The 13967-nt window shown below is 38.5% G+C and overlaps 1 non-coding gene across 1 annotated transcript; it reads right to left on the bottom strand.

Annotated features, from left to right (window-relative positions):
* Positions 1-2973: 2973 nt before the first annotated feature.
* Positions 2974-3046, bottom strand: TRNAF-GAA (transfer RNA phenylalanine (anticodon GAA)). The gene has a single exon. It is a non-coding gene; the product is annotated as a tRNA-Phe (tRNA).
* Positions 3047-13967: the final 10921 nt, after the last annotated feature.

Genomic DNA, 13967 nt, shown 5'->3' with positions numbered 1-13967 from the left:
AAACTTCCATTATTATTTTAGGCACTCAGTCCTGCAGTTTGGAAATTATGGAACAATATTAAGACCTGGTCTAATTCCTGTATAAACTGTAAGTGTAGTTGTGTGTATATATGTTCATTTTGTATTAGTGATGCATAGAAAAAAGTCTAGAAAAAGAATAGGCACCAGATGGATAACAATGATTATTTCTAGTGTTGGGATTAGACCTAACCTAACTTTTTAAGCAATATAGTTCTACAGAACTTTTAATGTTTCAGTAGTTTGTGCTTTCTTATAATAATAATAATGAAAAATTTAATAGATTCTTGATTCTCTTTCCAATTGTACTGGTTAATACAATCCAAATTCCCTTTAGACACCAACATTTCTGTCTGTGTGTGTACACATGTGTAGAAATATTGGAGAGCCCAAATCCTGTGTAATAACAATGCAGAGATTATTGGAAGGAGTGAAACGTGCTGTCCATCTTGTCCATAGCCCTTTACACCATCCTAACTCTGTTGCCCATTAAGACTTGTCCCCATCTGCTTCTGTGAAACTCCCACCTGGCTGGCCTTAGAACACCTAGTCTCATCATTCTGATGCAGAACCTGCCTCTATTTCAGCAGACTCGGTGTTTGGAAGTGGACTGTAATTTGGACCCTTGATGCTTCTCCATGCACCTGGCTGACCCCTTTAGCTCTCAGTCTTCTCCAGGAACTTTTCCACCAGCTCCTGCCTCATGGTGGGAACTCATTATCTGAAACAATCCATTCTGCAAGAAACAGCTTATCTGGAAGTGAGGGTAAGTTCTCAGGGAAAAAGAGGGATCAAAACAGGATGACCTGCTGCATTGGTACTTTATGTAAAAGCCTTGTGATGTGACTTATAATAAAAAGTGCATCTTTGGTCTTTGTCTCCATTTCTGACACTGCTGCTAAAACCTTTGGAATTTCCTAGGTGATGAGAGTAATAAATTGTTATGTTAATGAGGTAATTTTGGACTGAACCCAAGGATGGGGGCTGGTTGTCAAGAGAACCAACCATAGGATTAAAGGGTTGGAACTTTCAGTCTCACCTCCGACCTCTGGGGTGTAGAGTGGAGAGAGGCTGGAGGTTGAATCAGTCACCAATGGCCAAGAGTTACCTAATCTTGCCTATGTAATGAAGACTACAGAAAAACCCAAAAGGACAGGATTTGGAGAGCGTCCAGTTTGGCAAAGTATAGAGAATTGGGGAAAATGGTGCACTCAGAAAAGGCATGGAATCTCTGAGCTCTCCCTATGTATCTCTTCCATCTGATTGTTCCTGAGTTATAGCCGTTTATAATAAACAAATGATCTAATAAATAGAATGTTTCCCTGAGTTCTGTGAGTCACACTTGCAAATTAATCAAACCCAAGGAAGGAGTCATTGGAACCTCCAATCTATATTTAGTGAGTTAGAAGCAAAGTGGACAACCTAAGTTTGGCATCTGAAAGGGGAAGGGGGGAAGTCTTGGAGGACTGAGTCCTTAACCTATGCAATCTGGTTCTATCCCCATCTCAAGGCACATGGTGTCAGAATTAAGCAGAATTATAGGATACCCAGCTGGTGTCACAGAGTTTCTTGATAGTATGGAAACCAACCCCCTCTACCATGGTGGAATTAGTCCCAGAGTTTTATACCTAAAGCCTGATGAATGACTGGCATGAACTGAAAATGCTACCTCTTGGCCAAAGCACAGTCAAGGCATGGAGACATCATTTAGGTGATAGATACAAAATAATACAAAGATAGGAGACCAGGCAGCCATTGTTCAGTCTTGTTTCTGGACATTCAGTGTGTCTGCACGTCCCATCAACAAGAATGAAAGCTAGAGGAAAATAGTAAATAATAAAGATAATATTGGGACTCCATCATTAATCACTCCCAAAAGGAGACAATCAGAAGAAGTGGACCCACCTCTTCAGATTAAACAATGTAATGGAGGATGGATCATGGAGAAGGGGCCCCAAAGTAGCCGGGGGCCTCCAAGATGGTCAGATCTGCTTTCCCATGGAAAATCTGTCCCCAAGAGCCACCTCAGACAGGAGGAAAGTTTGTTCACAACTTGGTCTCCCTCCTGAAATCCACCTCAGGGTAGATACAGCACTGGGCAAGGGGCAAGACACAATAATCAAGAAATGTCCTATCACCCCGCATCTCAGAAAAATGCAAAGGTTGGGGCATGAACTACCAGTCAACATTTGTGGTGAGGAGATCTGTCACATCTAACTTTTCTAAGCCTTTTCTAGGTCGCAAGCCTGGAATCTGATGATACCACTTGACATTCTCCCCAGGGAGATGTGCATACGAACACTCACATTTCCATTCAGTCTCAGAGACTTCAAAGATGTCCCGCTGCCTATAGATGCCAGGTAAGGACCTTTGGAATAGACGCTAAAACCCTTTGCAGAAATTTAAAGCACGGTGGGAAAGTAATCTTTCACATTTACCATATAAAACACGGGATTGTTAATACAGAAGGTAGAGGGAAATGGTGATGGCCTTTCCTGCTGCCTTCTTAGACTGAGGAGGGAAGGGTCCTTGGAAACCACTCTCATCCCATAGCTCTAGCTTGCATCGTTATTAGCCAATAGAAATAATAATCGGAGTCAAAGCAAAAACCATCGTGTACCTACCACGTGCCAGGCCTCTGGCACAAAACTATTCATTTATTTAACAAGTAGTTATCAAGAATTTTCGTGGTCATTTAAAATAAGTTAATACACAGAGATAGGGGATAGTTGACACACAGCAAGTACTCAACATAAGCTACCTATTGTTATAACAGCCAGGAAGTACAAAGATGCTGGTGGGTTTATATAAAAGGCCCACCAGGACACCTGGCACCACACCTGCCTGAAAAGTGATTGATCTACCCAAAGCATAAGAACCATGTATTTCCCTTAAAGCTTGTATTTTGGTTAAGACCACCAAGAAACTACATTTAGTGTTAACATCCAAAAGTACTGCTGAAACCCGGGATTGAACCAGGGACCTTTAGATCTTCAGTCTAACGCTCTCCCAACTGAGCTATTTCAGCGTGTTCAGCTGACTTCCCCTGCAATAACTATAATGGAATGGTTGTTTTATAAGAAGAAGAAAAATTAATATTCAGTGTCAGCTGGAGGTAGGCATTTGACAAATCTTACAGAGGTGATGAGGCAAGGTCCTTGTTTCCAAGATAGATGTAATAAATCATTTTCCTTCTCTCAGTTCTATGTTTAACTGCCCTGCAATCTGGTTTTCCCATTTGAAAAATAAATTGTGGACTTTTTTCATGTCAGAAAAAAAAAAGCATGTCTTTACTTCACATTTCCATCCTAATATATGCTTAATTTCTAGAAAAATGGCAGCATGGTCCACATAAAAATTTAATTAAATATCACTTTTCCACAAAAGCAATATTCCCAAAGGCCCATTGACATAACCAGGACTGGAAACCAGCTGAAGACTAACGCTCCAAGGAGATCACCAAAGTGTAATGCAGACACAAAAGAATATGAACAGGAAAGATGAAATCGACTGAAAAGTTCCATGGTAACAGGATAATGAGCCTCCAGAGTTGCCCATGTCTTAACCCCCAGGCAATACAATATGCTAGGTTACCTGGCAAAGGAAAATTAGGGTTGCAAATGGAATTGTTGGCTAATCAGTTTACTTTGAGATTGGGAGCTCATCCCAGACTATCCAGGTGGGCCCCATGTAGCCATAGGAGTCCTTACAAGGTGGACGAGGGAGGCAGAAAACAGGGAAGCGGAGGGGAGGCAGCATGGGAGGGACCCAGCCTGCCGTTGCTGGATGTGAAGATGGAGGCGGGCAGCCTCTGGAAGCTGGAAAAGGCAAGAAAACAGATTTTCCCTTGGAAACTTTGCAAAACAATGCAGCCCTGCCTACATCTTGAGGAAGGCTGATTTTGGTCCTCTCAGCTCCAGACTCGTAAGATAGTATATTCGTGTTGTTTCAAGTCATGAAGCTTGTGGTAGTTTGTTACAGCAGCAATTGGAAACAAATACAGACTTGTGGGAAATATATTTATTAGTAAATTAACTGAATATTTGAATTTTTAATATAAATTTGCCTTTAATTAATACTGTAGCTTGAAGATAAGCTATCTTTGATGTGGTGAAGTCTCAGATTATTTTCTCCTAAATAATTTTAAAAACTATAAACTCAATAAATATGGAAAGTAGGGTTGTAGCTAAATTCTGGTAAGTAGATTCTCTATGATTTAAAGGAGACTGAATCTAACACCAAGTTTATTTGTCACAAACATTTCTCCATTTCCTAGCTAGTTAGGTAAAATCAGTGTAGTGAAAGAATCAGGTAACTGAATTCCCTGGACCATAGTTTCCTCAATTTCCTCTATAAAATGGAAACATAATATCTGTTAAGGGATGAACTTTGTTTCCCCCAAATCCAGATGTTGAGGTCTCAGCTCCCCATACCTTGGATTATTACCATATTTGGAGACAAGCTTGTTAAAGAAGTGGTTGTTAAAATGAGAGTATTAGGGTAGGACCCTAATCCAGTCTGATTGGTGTCCTTATAAGAGGAAGAGACAAAGGGCCCCACCTTGCACTGAGGGCCAGCCCTTTGCAATAGATCCTTCCACCATGGCCCTCCAAGGCTGGCAACCGTGCCTGCACCCTGATCTAGGACGTTCCCCCTCCAGAACTGTGAGAATATGAATTCCTATTGTTAAGGTGCTCGTTCTGTGCTATTTTGTCACACCATCCCGAGTGAACGAATGCAATACCCAATTCACAGAGTAGATAAGGAGATTAAGCGAGACCGTGTCTGTCAAAAGCACTAGGTAAGTATCCAGGGGTAATGATATGGAGAATGATACAGAGGTCTTGAAGCAAAGACAAAACTCTAACATTTTTCAGATCTCAAGGACTAACTCTTTGAGAATCCCTTTGTTTTGCCCAGCAAATTTTTATAGAAGAAAAGAAGCACATTTCTGCCCAAAAGTAAACTGCTGACTTAACATAGCAGGTACTTTGAAGATATACAACGTGTTTCAAGAAACCAAAGTCATTTGTCTGAAGTCATCCAGAAAACCAGAGTCTGGGAGTTGGATAATCATTGCAGTCACAATTTCCTTCTCCAGCAGCTTGGTGGAAAGACATTTTTTAATAATGGAACTTTGCTTCAGCTGCTTATTAGGCACATTAAATCAGTTATTTTGATCTTTTCTAAATGTTCCTTTGGGAGACAAAACCTAAGTCAGGATACCTTTGAGTCATGGATTTCAGACATTAGAATTTGGGAGTCTTAATGATTTGAATGAAAAATAAAATAATGACAGAAATATTTTTAGCAAACCTCTGAATATTGAGAAAAAGTAGCTTTTACCAAAATGAAATAAACAAACAAAAAGTCAGAACTAAAGCTCATGAGTCTTTAAATCAAATCTTATCCTTAAGTCTGTGACATTTCCTTGAACAGCTTTGCTCATATGGATCTGTTTCCCAGAAGAGATTTCCCTCTGGATCAGTGATGGTGTGTTACCCTCTCCTCAGGATAAGGAGGGGAGGAGTCAACTTCCCCACAGATAAGCCATGGTGATGTCACCGTTACAGTAATCCTGTGTCTCAGATTTCTTTTCAAATTATGTTCCTTTTCATATACATCCACAGAGGCTCCTTGCTCTGTGGTCCTATTAGGTCCTATATGGTTCTCTGTTCCTTTTCTACCAAAGCCAAGTGAAACATTGGCTCTAGGATCAAGGAATCTGAGACTTAGACTTGTCATTTTCAGTCTACAGAATTAACTCACAGCACATTGGGGATTAGAAGTGCTGATATTAACTCATTAATAAATACTCTTCTCAAAGCCTGCCTCCATCAGCTTCACACCCCTGTTCATCTTCAAGTTCATCAGCCCACTGTAGGGACCTCCTGGGAGACTTGGCTGGTTAGCTCCAGGCTGGTCTGGGCAGCGGCAGCTGCATGAGCTGAGACCTGTGGGGAAGGCACCGTCATCTGCAGCCTTGAGCCTGGCTCGATGTGACTGCTCACACTAGGGACACAGCTGCCGTGGCCCCATGTGCTTCCCTGCCCAGGAGCTGAGACTCGTAACCCTGCAGGCTCAGCAGATTTCCCCGACCCAGTGGTCTGGCTGTGACCCCACCTCTAAGAGCAGAACAGCAGGATGGACCAGAAGTGTCTGGGCTTCTAGGACCTCAGCATCAAAGTCTGAGCCCCATGATGCTGCCGTGTTCCCTGACCTGCTCTGGAATCTGATTCTGGGTTCAGCTCTCCTTCACACTACAGATTCTAGATTTCCCAGAATATAATTGACTCCTAGAAAGCAGAAGTGCTTTTTGGAAGCTGCATTTATTTATTTTTAATTTTTACTTATTTTTATTATTTTGGGGGGAGATAATTAAGTTTGCTTGCTTATTTATGTTAAGAGGGAGTACTGGGGATTGAACCCAGGACCTCGTACATGCTAAACATGCGCTCCACAACTTGAGCTCCACCCTCCCCCCTTAGAAGCTGCATTTATTATGATGGATTTCTAATTTCACTGTGGATTTCCTGTACTGGATGTAGGGTGGGTCATGGTGAACCTGCCATGGTGATAGCTTTGATATTGTGTTTAATTTGTTCACATAGTGGAACAAAGTGTCTCTTGGACTCACAATACATTCTTAACTCCAATTAGCTATAGTGAAACCTTATCATCAAATAGCTCTGGGCTTCAATTTCCTGACAAAATTTTCTCTGATCCCTGCCAGGACCAACTTCCAGAATTCCATGGGGCCCTAGCCACCCGCTAGGCCAGAAGAGACAGAGTGGCCAGTAGGTTATTGTAACCAACCTTCAGAACTCAAGAAAGCACCCCAGCCCTGAAAGAGTCAGTGCAGCCTCTACAGCAAGCCTTCAGCCCCCAGGAGCTCGGACTCTCGGTCTGCTCCTCTGTTGCTGCTGACTCACCAGTGGCAGGCTGGGTAGTGACAGCTAATTTCTCATTCGAGGGTCTAGATTTACATCAATGCATTCCCAGTTGATGGAACTAGAAGTTCTTTCATGGCACAAAACAGACCATTTCTCATGCTCTGAATCTCATTAGAATGAATGTCGAAGAGGCTCTGTAGGACCTGGTTCCCAATCTATCCAGTCAAATCTTAAGAAATTCTCAAAAGAAAGTGCTGAGTAACTATGGTTTAAATACCAATGTAAGTTAAAAACTGCTTTCACCTAGGGGATTTTAACTGGTCATGACAGTGTTCTACAAATATTTCAAGACTTTAAAAACAAAATAAGAAGCAACTTCATCTGATTAAAGGGAATGGCTGCTCATTACGAGTCTGCCGTGTTAGATGCCGGAATATTTGGTTAGGGCAGCTGTGAGGGACTTTGAGAATGATCTTCTGATGCACTGGGTTTGGTTTTTCCTGCTGTAAACTTTGTTTACCTAAATTTTGTGAGTCTTTAAGTCATTGCTAACTTATACTAACTACCTCTAACTTGTTGATCCAGCTCATCACAGCAGCCAGGTTACTTCATGAGCCTTCCCCTCAGAGAGCAACTCACTTTTCTGCCAAGATATAGAACTTTAACTGTCAGGTGCCCTTTGCCCTCTAAAGAGCAATATTTCAGAAAATCACCTCCCCAGCTGCTCCTCCTTCCCTCTCCCCACCACACTGGTGAATTACATTATCAAAAGTAATCCTTGGCCACACAAAAACTACTAAATTAGCTGATCGAAGAATTCAGCAAGGTAGCAGGTTACAAGATTAACGTTCAAAAATCACTTGCATTGCTTTACACTAACGATGAATCAACAGAAAAAGAAAGTAAAGAAACAATCCCCTTTAAAATAGCACCCAAAGTAATAAAATACCTAGGAATAAATTTGACCAAGGAGGTGAAAGAATTATACACAGAAAACTATAAACCATTGATGAAGGAAATTAAAGAAGACTTTAAAAAATGGACAGATATCCCATGCTCTTGGATTGGAAGAATCAATATGGTTAAAATGGTTACACTGCCCAAGGCAATCTACAGATTTAACACAATCCCTATCCAAATACCCAGGACATATTTCACAGAACTAGAACAAAACATAATAAAATTTATATGGAGCCATCGAAGACCTAGAATTGCCAAAGCATTAATGAAGAGAAAGAAAGAGGCTGGAGGAATAACTCTCCCAGATTTCAGACAATACTATAGAGCTACAGTCATCAAGACAGCATGGTATTGGTACCAAAACAGACATATAGACCAATGGAAGAGAATAGAGAGCCCAGAAATGAACCCACAAACTTTTGGTCAACTCATCTTCGACAAAGGAGGCAAGAATATACAATGGAATAAAGACAGTCTCTTCAGCAAATGGTGTTGGGAAAACTGGACAGCAGCATGTAAAGCAATGAAGTTAGAACACTCCCTTACACCATACACAAAAATCAACTCAAAATGGATCAAAGACTTAAACATAAGACAAGATACAGTAAATCTCCTAGAAGAAAATATAAGCAAAACATTATCTGACATACATCTCAAAAATTTTCTCCTAGAACAGTCTACCCAAGCAACAGAAATAAGAGCAAGAATAAACAAATGGGACCTAATGAAACTTACAAGCTTCTGCACAGCAAAGGACACCATAAGTAAAACAGAAAGACAACCTATGGAATGGGAGAAAATTTTTGCAAATGAAGCTGACCAAGGCCTGATCTCCAGAATATATAAGCAGCCCGTAAGACTCAATAAGAAAAAAACAAACAACCCAATCCAAAAATGGGCAGAAGACCTAAACAAGCAATTCTCCAAGGAAGAAATACAAATCATCAATAGGCACATGAAAAAAAAAGCGCTCAATATCACCAGTTATCAGAGAAATGCAAATCAGAACTACAGTGAGGTATCACCTCCCACCAGTCAGAATGGCCAGTATTCAAAAATCCACAAATGACAAATGCTGGAGAGGCTGTGGAGAAAAGGGGACCCTCCTTCACTGCTGGTGGGAATGCAGTTTTGTGCAGCCACTGTGGAAAACAGTATGGAGATTCCTCAAAAGACTAGGAATAGACTTACCATATGACCCAGGAATCCCGCTCCTGGGCATATATCCAGAAGGAACCCTACTTCAGGATGACACCTGCACCCCAATGTTCATAGCAGCACTATTTACAATAGCCAAGACATGGAAACAGCTTAAATGTCCATCAACAGATGACTGGATAAAGAAGAGGTGGTATATTTATACAATGGAATACTACTCAGCCATAAAAACCGACAACATAATGCCATTTGCAGCAACATGGATGCTCCTGGAGAATGTCATTCTAAGTGAAGTAAGCCAGAAAGAGAAAGAAAAATACCATATGAGATCGCTCATATGTGGAATCTAAAAAACAAAAACAAAAACAAACAAACAAAAAACAAAGCATAAATACAGGACAGAAATAGACTCACAGACAGAGAATACAGACTTGTGGTTACCAGGGGGGTGGAGGGTGGGAAGGGATAGACTGGGATTTCAAAACTGTAGAATAGATAAACAAGATTACACTGTATAGCACAGGGAAATATACACAAAATGTTATAACTCACAGAGAAAAAAAAATGTGACAATGAGTGTGTATATGTCCATGAATGAATGAAAAATTGTGCTGAACACTGGAATTTGACACAACATTGTAAAATGATTACAAATCAATCAAAAATGTTAAAAAAAGAAATAATGCTTCATTTATTTTCCCTTCTTTTACCTCCTCATCTTTCTCCTTCTCTCCCCACCCCTCCTCCTCCTCTTCTTTTTATCATATGGACAGTTGACGTGGGACAACTGAAACTAAATTATAATAAGTCTAGTTATCAAGTGTTAATAAAATATTAGAAGATCTAACAGTTACAAAAATTCTTTATTAGCCTTTCTTTTATTGACATTCTCGCTGTTGAATTCTGAGAGAAAAGATTCCCCATGCCCCAACAATGATGTGGCTCTTAAAATTTGCTTCTATTTGTCCTCTCATTAATACCCAAGCTCTTTGTATGGTCTTTGAGCCACAGACTGAGAACTTTCTCATCACTCTTGCTTTATCTTAAGCACCATTCACTTTGTCCCCTGCTGCCTGGCTCTACTGGCCTCCTTTGGATTCCTGAAACAGGACTAGCTGTCCCTCATGTTGGCGTTCTCAAGCGTGAAACCTCAGCTCTCCCTCAGCTTCACCATCTCCTTAGATGCTTGGCTCCTTCTTATTTGTTGATTTCTCTTTAAATATCGCAGAAGCCACACCCTTACCCCATCTCTGATCCTGAAATTGAAACTTGCTCCCTTGATTTATGCTAGCCATATATTTATATTCTGTTAAGTTATTGTGTTTCTTTCTCATAATATTTAAAATCTGACATGGCAGGAACTATTTAATTTTTATTCACTAATATATACTCAGGTCCTACGTGCATCTGAAATTCAAGAAATGTATGCTAATTTTAAATAACTAAACTTGAAACCATAAGAAAATATTAAGTAAACTTTATGTATAGTCAATACTTATTCATCAATGGAAAACTACTCGGTCAACTTTGGAAATGAATCACATTGAATTGGAGTCCCTTCCCCACCCTCCAAGGCCTTGGCCATTAACTGATGCAACAGAAGACAGGAGGAGTTGTAGTGCTTTGCATTTGTACAAATGTTTTATCTGGTAAGGGCTGATTAACTTAATCCAATTTAGTGAATCATTTTTCACTATCTTTACCAAGAACTGAATAAAGTAATTATGTAAAATTTAGCAGAATAGCTTTAGGTTAAAGATGTTACTGAAACGGAAAAGCTATTGAGTGAAGGATTTTTATTTTCTTTTCAAGATGGTTTTAAAAGCCCTAATAGCTGGACAAGTAAGAATTGTTTTCTAAGCAGGAGAAAATGTATGCTAATTTTAAATAACTAAACTTGAAACCATAAGATTTCTGTACTACCTCTGATAGGCATTGCTAGCAAATTAAAGGACATAGTATAGGGGGGCAAATTTTTTTATCTCCCTTTCTCCCATTTGAAATATCATCTTAATTCTGTATTGTTTGGACACAGCTTTCTAGCATTTAGTTTCATGGAATAAATGAAATTAAGCAACCAAGTGTTTCTATGTATTTCACTTTCAGTTTGGGTGTTGGATTTCTCAGCTACAGCTACCATAACAAAATACCACAGATTGAATGGCTTAAATAGAAATTTATTTCCTCACAGTCCTGGGTGCTGAAAGTTCCAAAATCAAGGTGCTGGCAGAGCTGGTTTCTCTTGAGGCCTCTTCTTGGCTTTCAGACTGTCACCTTCTTGCTGCGTCCTCACATGGCCTTTTCTCTCTGCGTGTGCTTCTGGCGTATCTCCCTCTTCACGCAAGCACCTAGTGGGTTGGGTCCCCACTCTTACAACCTCATTTAACTTTCATTGTATTGTGACTATTTTAGAGCTATTGTCTGTGAGGAATTTTAAATGTGCAAACCTTTCTATAACTCTACTTTAAAAAGTAAAATGAAAAAGGAAAATTTAATACCATAGAATGAATAGAAGTGTCAGAATGGAGATTCACTATTTATTATGAATCACCTTACTTTTATTGGCTGCAGTCAAGCTTTTGAGGTCAAATAGTTTTCTGAGACTGACTGAGTGGGCTTCATTTGTACATAAACATGCTCAAGAACCATAACGACAATAGAAGTTTCAGAGTGTTGTACACACTGAACAAATGCACACATTTTATCTGTAGACATTATTTATTCAACATTTGTCATGCATTTCAATGCATAAAAATCACATGTGCCTAGAAAACACTTCTTTCGCAATCAACAGATTCTTATCTTCTGAGAATAGACCTGGCAAAAGAAGAGTATCTGAAGCGGTCAGCGCCATTCAAGTTCAGATACTGAATAAACTTGCTGTCAGTCACAAGTCAGATATAATAGGGGAAAAAAAAACAGTTTGTAAGTAAATATCAATTCCGTTAGACTGGAAAAAAAAATGAAAAACCCAAAGCCCGGTGGACTAACTCAGGGTAGTGGCAGGGTGCTTCTGGTCCTGCTCCCCCTCAGAGGTCAGAGAAGAGTTTGATATCAAATTGGAAGAGTTATCCTTTCTGTTCTTTGATCCTGCTGTCCCCAGATACCTAGAATGCCTTTATGCTAACCTCTGGGAGAAGTCTTTAGATTTTTTGTTTGACATTTTGTTGATGACTTGAAATTCTATTTAAAAGATTTTTGTATAATGGAAAGATCGCATGTTCTTTTAGCCTCATTATTCAGTTTTTAACACCTGGACTTATTACAAATTTTCTAGTGGATAATACAGTAAGAATTAATAAAATGTAAAAAAAAATTCACTGGATAATGTGTTTCTATACTTTTTAAAAGTCAGAGGAAGCAAAATATCTAATAATCATTTTGTGTATTTCCAACTCGCATGTGTATTTTCTCCATTTGAGAAAAAAAAATTAAAGGCAGTGAATCCCACATTAGATAAAACAATATATGAAAAAGGAAAAGAGAGAAAATATTTTCAACCCACATTTTGAATAGCATAGCTGAAAGTTATTGAGTACTCTCTTATTTTGAAACAATTTTTGCATTTTACTGTTTTAGCATCAAAAGGAAAAGATCCAAGGGATAAATCTGAAAGAATTCTTAGTCATTTCATGACATTGCATGACTATTCCCTCTGTGACTGACAAATAAATATCTGAAGACAGGGCATCTTGGTTCTAGAAGTTAATTGGTAGATATTAATTATTTTATTATTCTGTTTTGAGAAACGATCATACTTCATTGGACTTTCCTTAGTTTAAGTTGCAGTGAAATCACTGAAAATATGTCATGTAATTTATTTCTCCAATGTATACTGTCTAGTTCTTTCCTGCATTTCCTAATACAAAAGCAACTAAACTGTTTTTTTAATCATTTTATGATTTTCTGCCAACTTTACTTATATCCTAAAAATTAGTAGTATTATACCAATTCAATAACTTATTTGTAAATTGTCAAAATACAAAATGTTTACAGGAGTTTTTTGATCATCAAAATGACTTCTCCTTCAATTATTCATTCACTCAATAAGTAAGTATTTATTACATACCTGATAACTGTCCTTTTCCTTCTAGACACCAAACATCGTTTGAATTCTTATATTTCTGTTTGTTAAACACATTCAGTGGAAATTTACCATCTGCAATGACCCATTATAATTTAAAAATTACTTTGGTTCTTACTTTATTTATGCTGAGATATTCACAGCAAGTGGTAAAAGCAACTAGAAATTTTTCCCCTATAACAATGTCTGTGAAAATGTTCAAAAGCACGTTTTTTTTTTTAAAAAATGTTCTTGCAATTAAAGTGGTTTAAATCTTTACTTCTAAAATACTTTGAAAGGAAAGAGATTGACTTTTCTCTTTCTGAAGATCCTAGTTAATTTCTTCTTTTTTCTTCACAAATATCTTAAATATAATATTCTGATAGATAAGGAATATTTTTGAAAACAATACTCTTTCCCTAGAATAAGCTATTTTACTAAATTCCCACAGATTGTTGTATTTCTAATACATTTATGTTCATAATTGTATCTATGAAGCTACAAGTTTTTAACCACAGTTCTCACAGGCCTTGGGATTGCATACAAATAACACATTGCATAATCTGTGCGTACGTATATTCTAGGTAAGTACTCAAAATGAATTTATAGGCTTTATATAATCAAATATAAAACTAAAAATAACAGAGGTGTGTTTTCTTGAACTCCTAAGTTGGAGAAGATGAAAATACTTCCAATATTTCAACATTTTAAAAAGAACTCTCAAAAGAACTTTAAAAAGAACATTCTGGAGTATTTAATTGGATACCTTATGAAAATGTGACCTCAAAATCGGTCACACTGACTTTGAACACATCATCAGTTTTTTCAAGAATGGCCTTAAGGACTTGATGCATTTTAAGTGAGTTGCCAACATC

This window comes from Vicugna pacos, chromosome 24, assembly GCF_048564905.1.
Source record: "Vicugna pacos chromosome 24, VicPac4, whole genome shotgun sequence".
NCBI classification, from domain to species: Eukaryota; Metazoa; Chordata; class Mammalia; order Artiodactyla; family Camelidae; genus Vicugna; species Vicugna pacos.
This window is presented reverse-complemented; position numbering and strand designations above follow the sequence as displayed.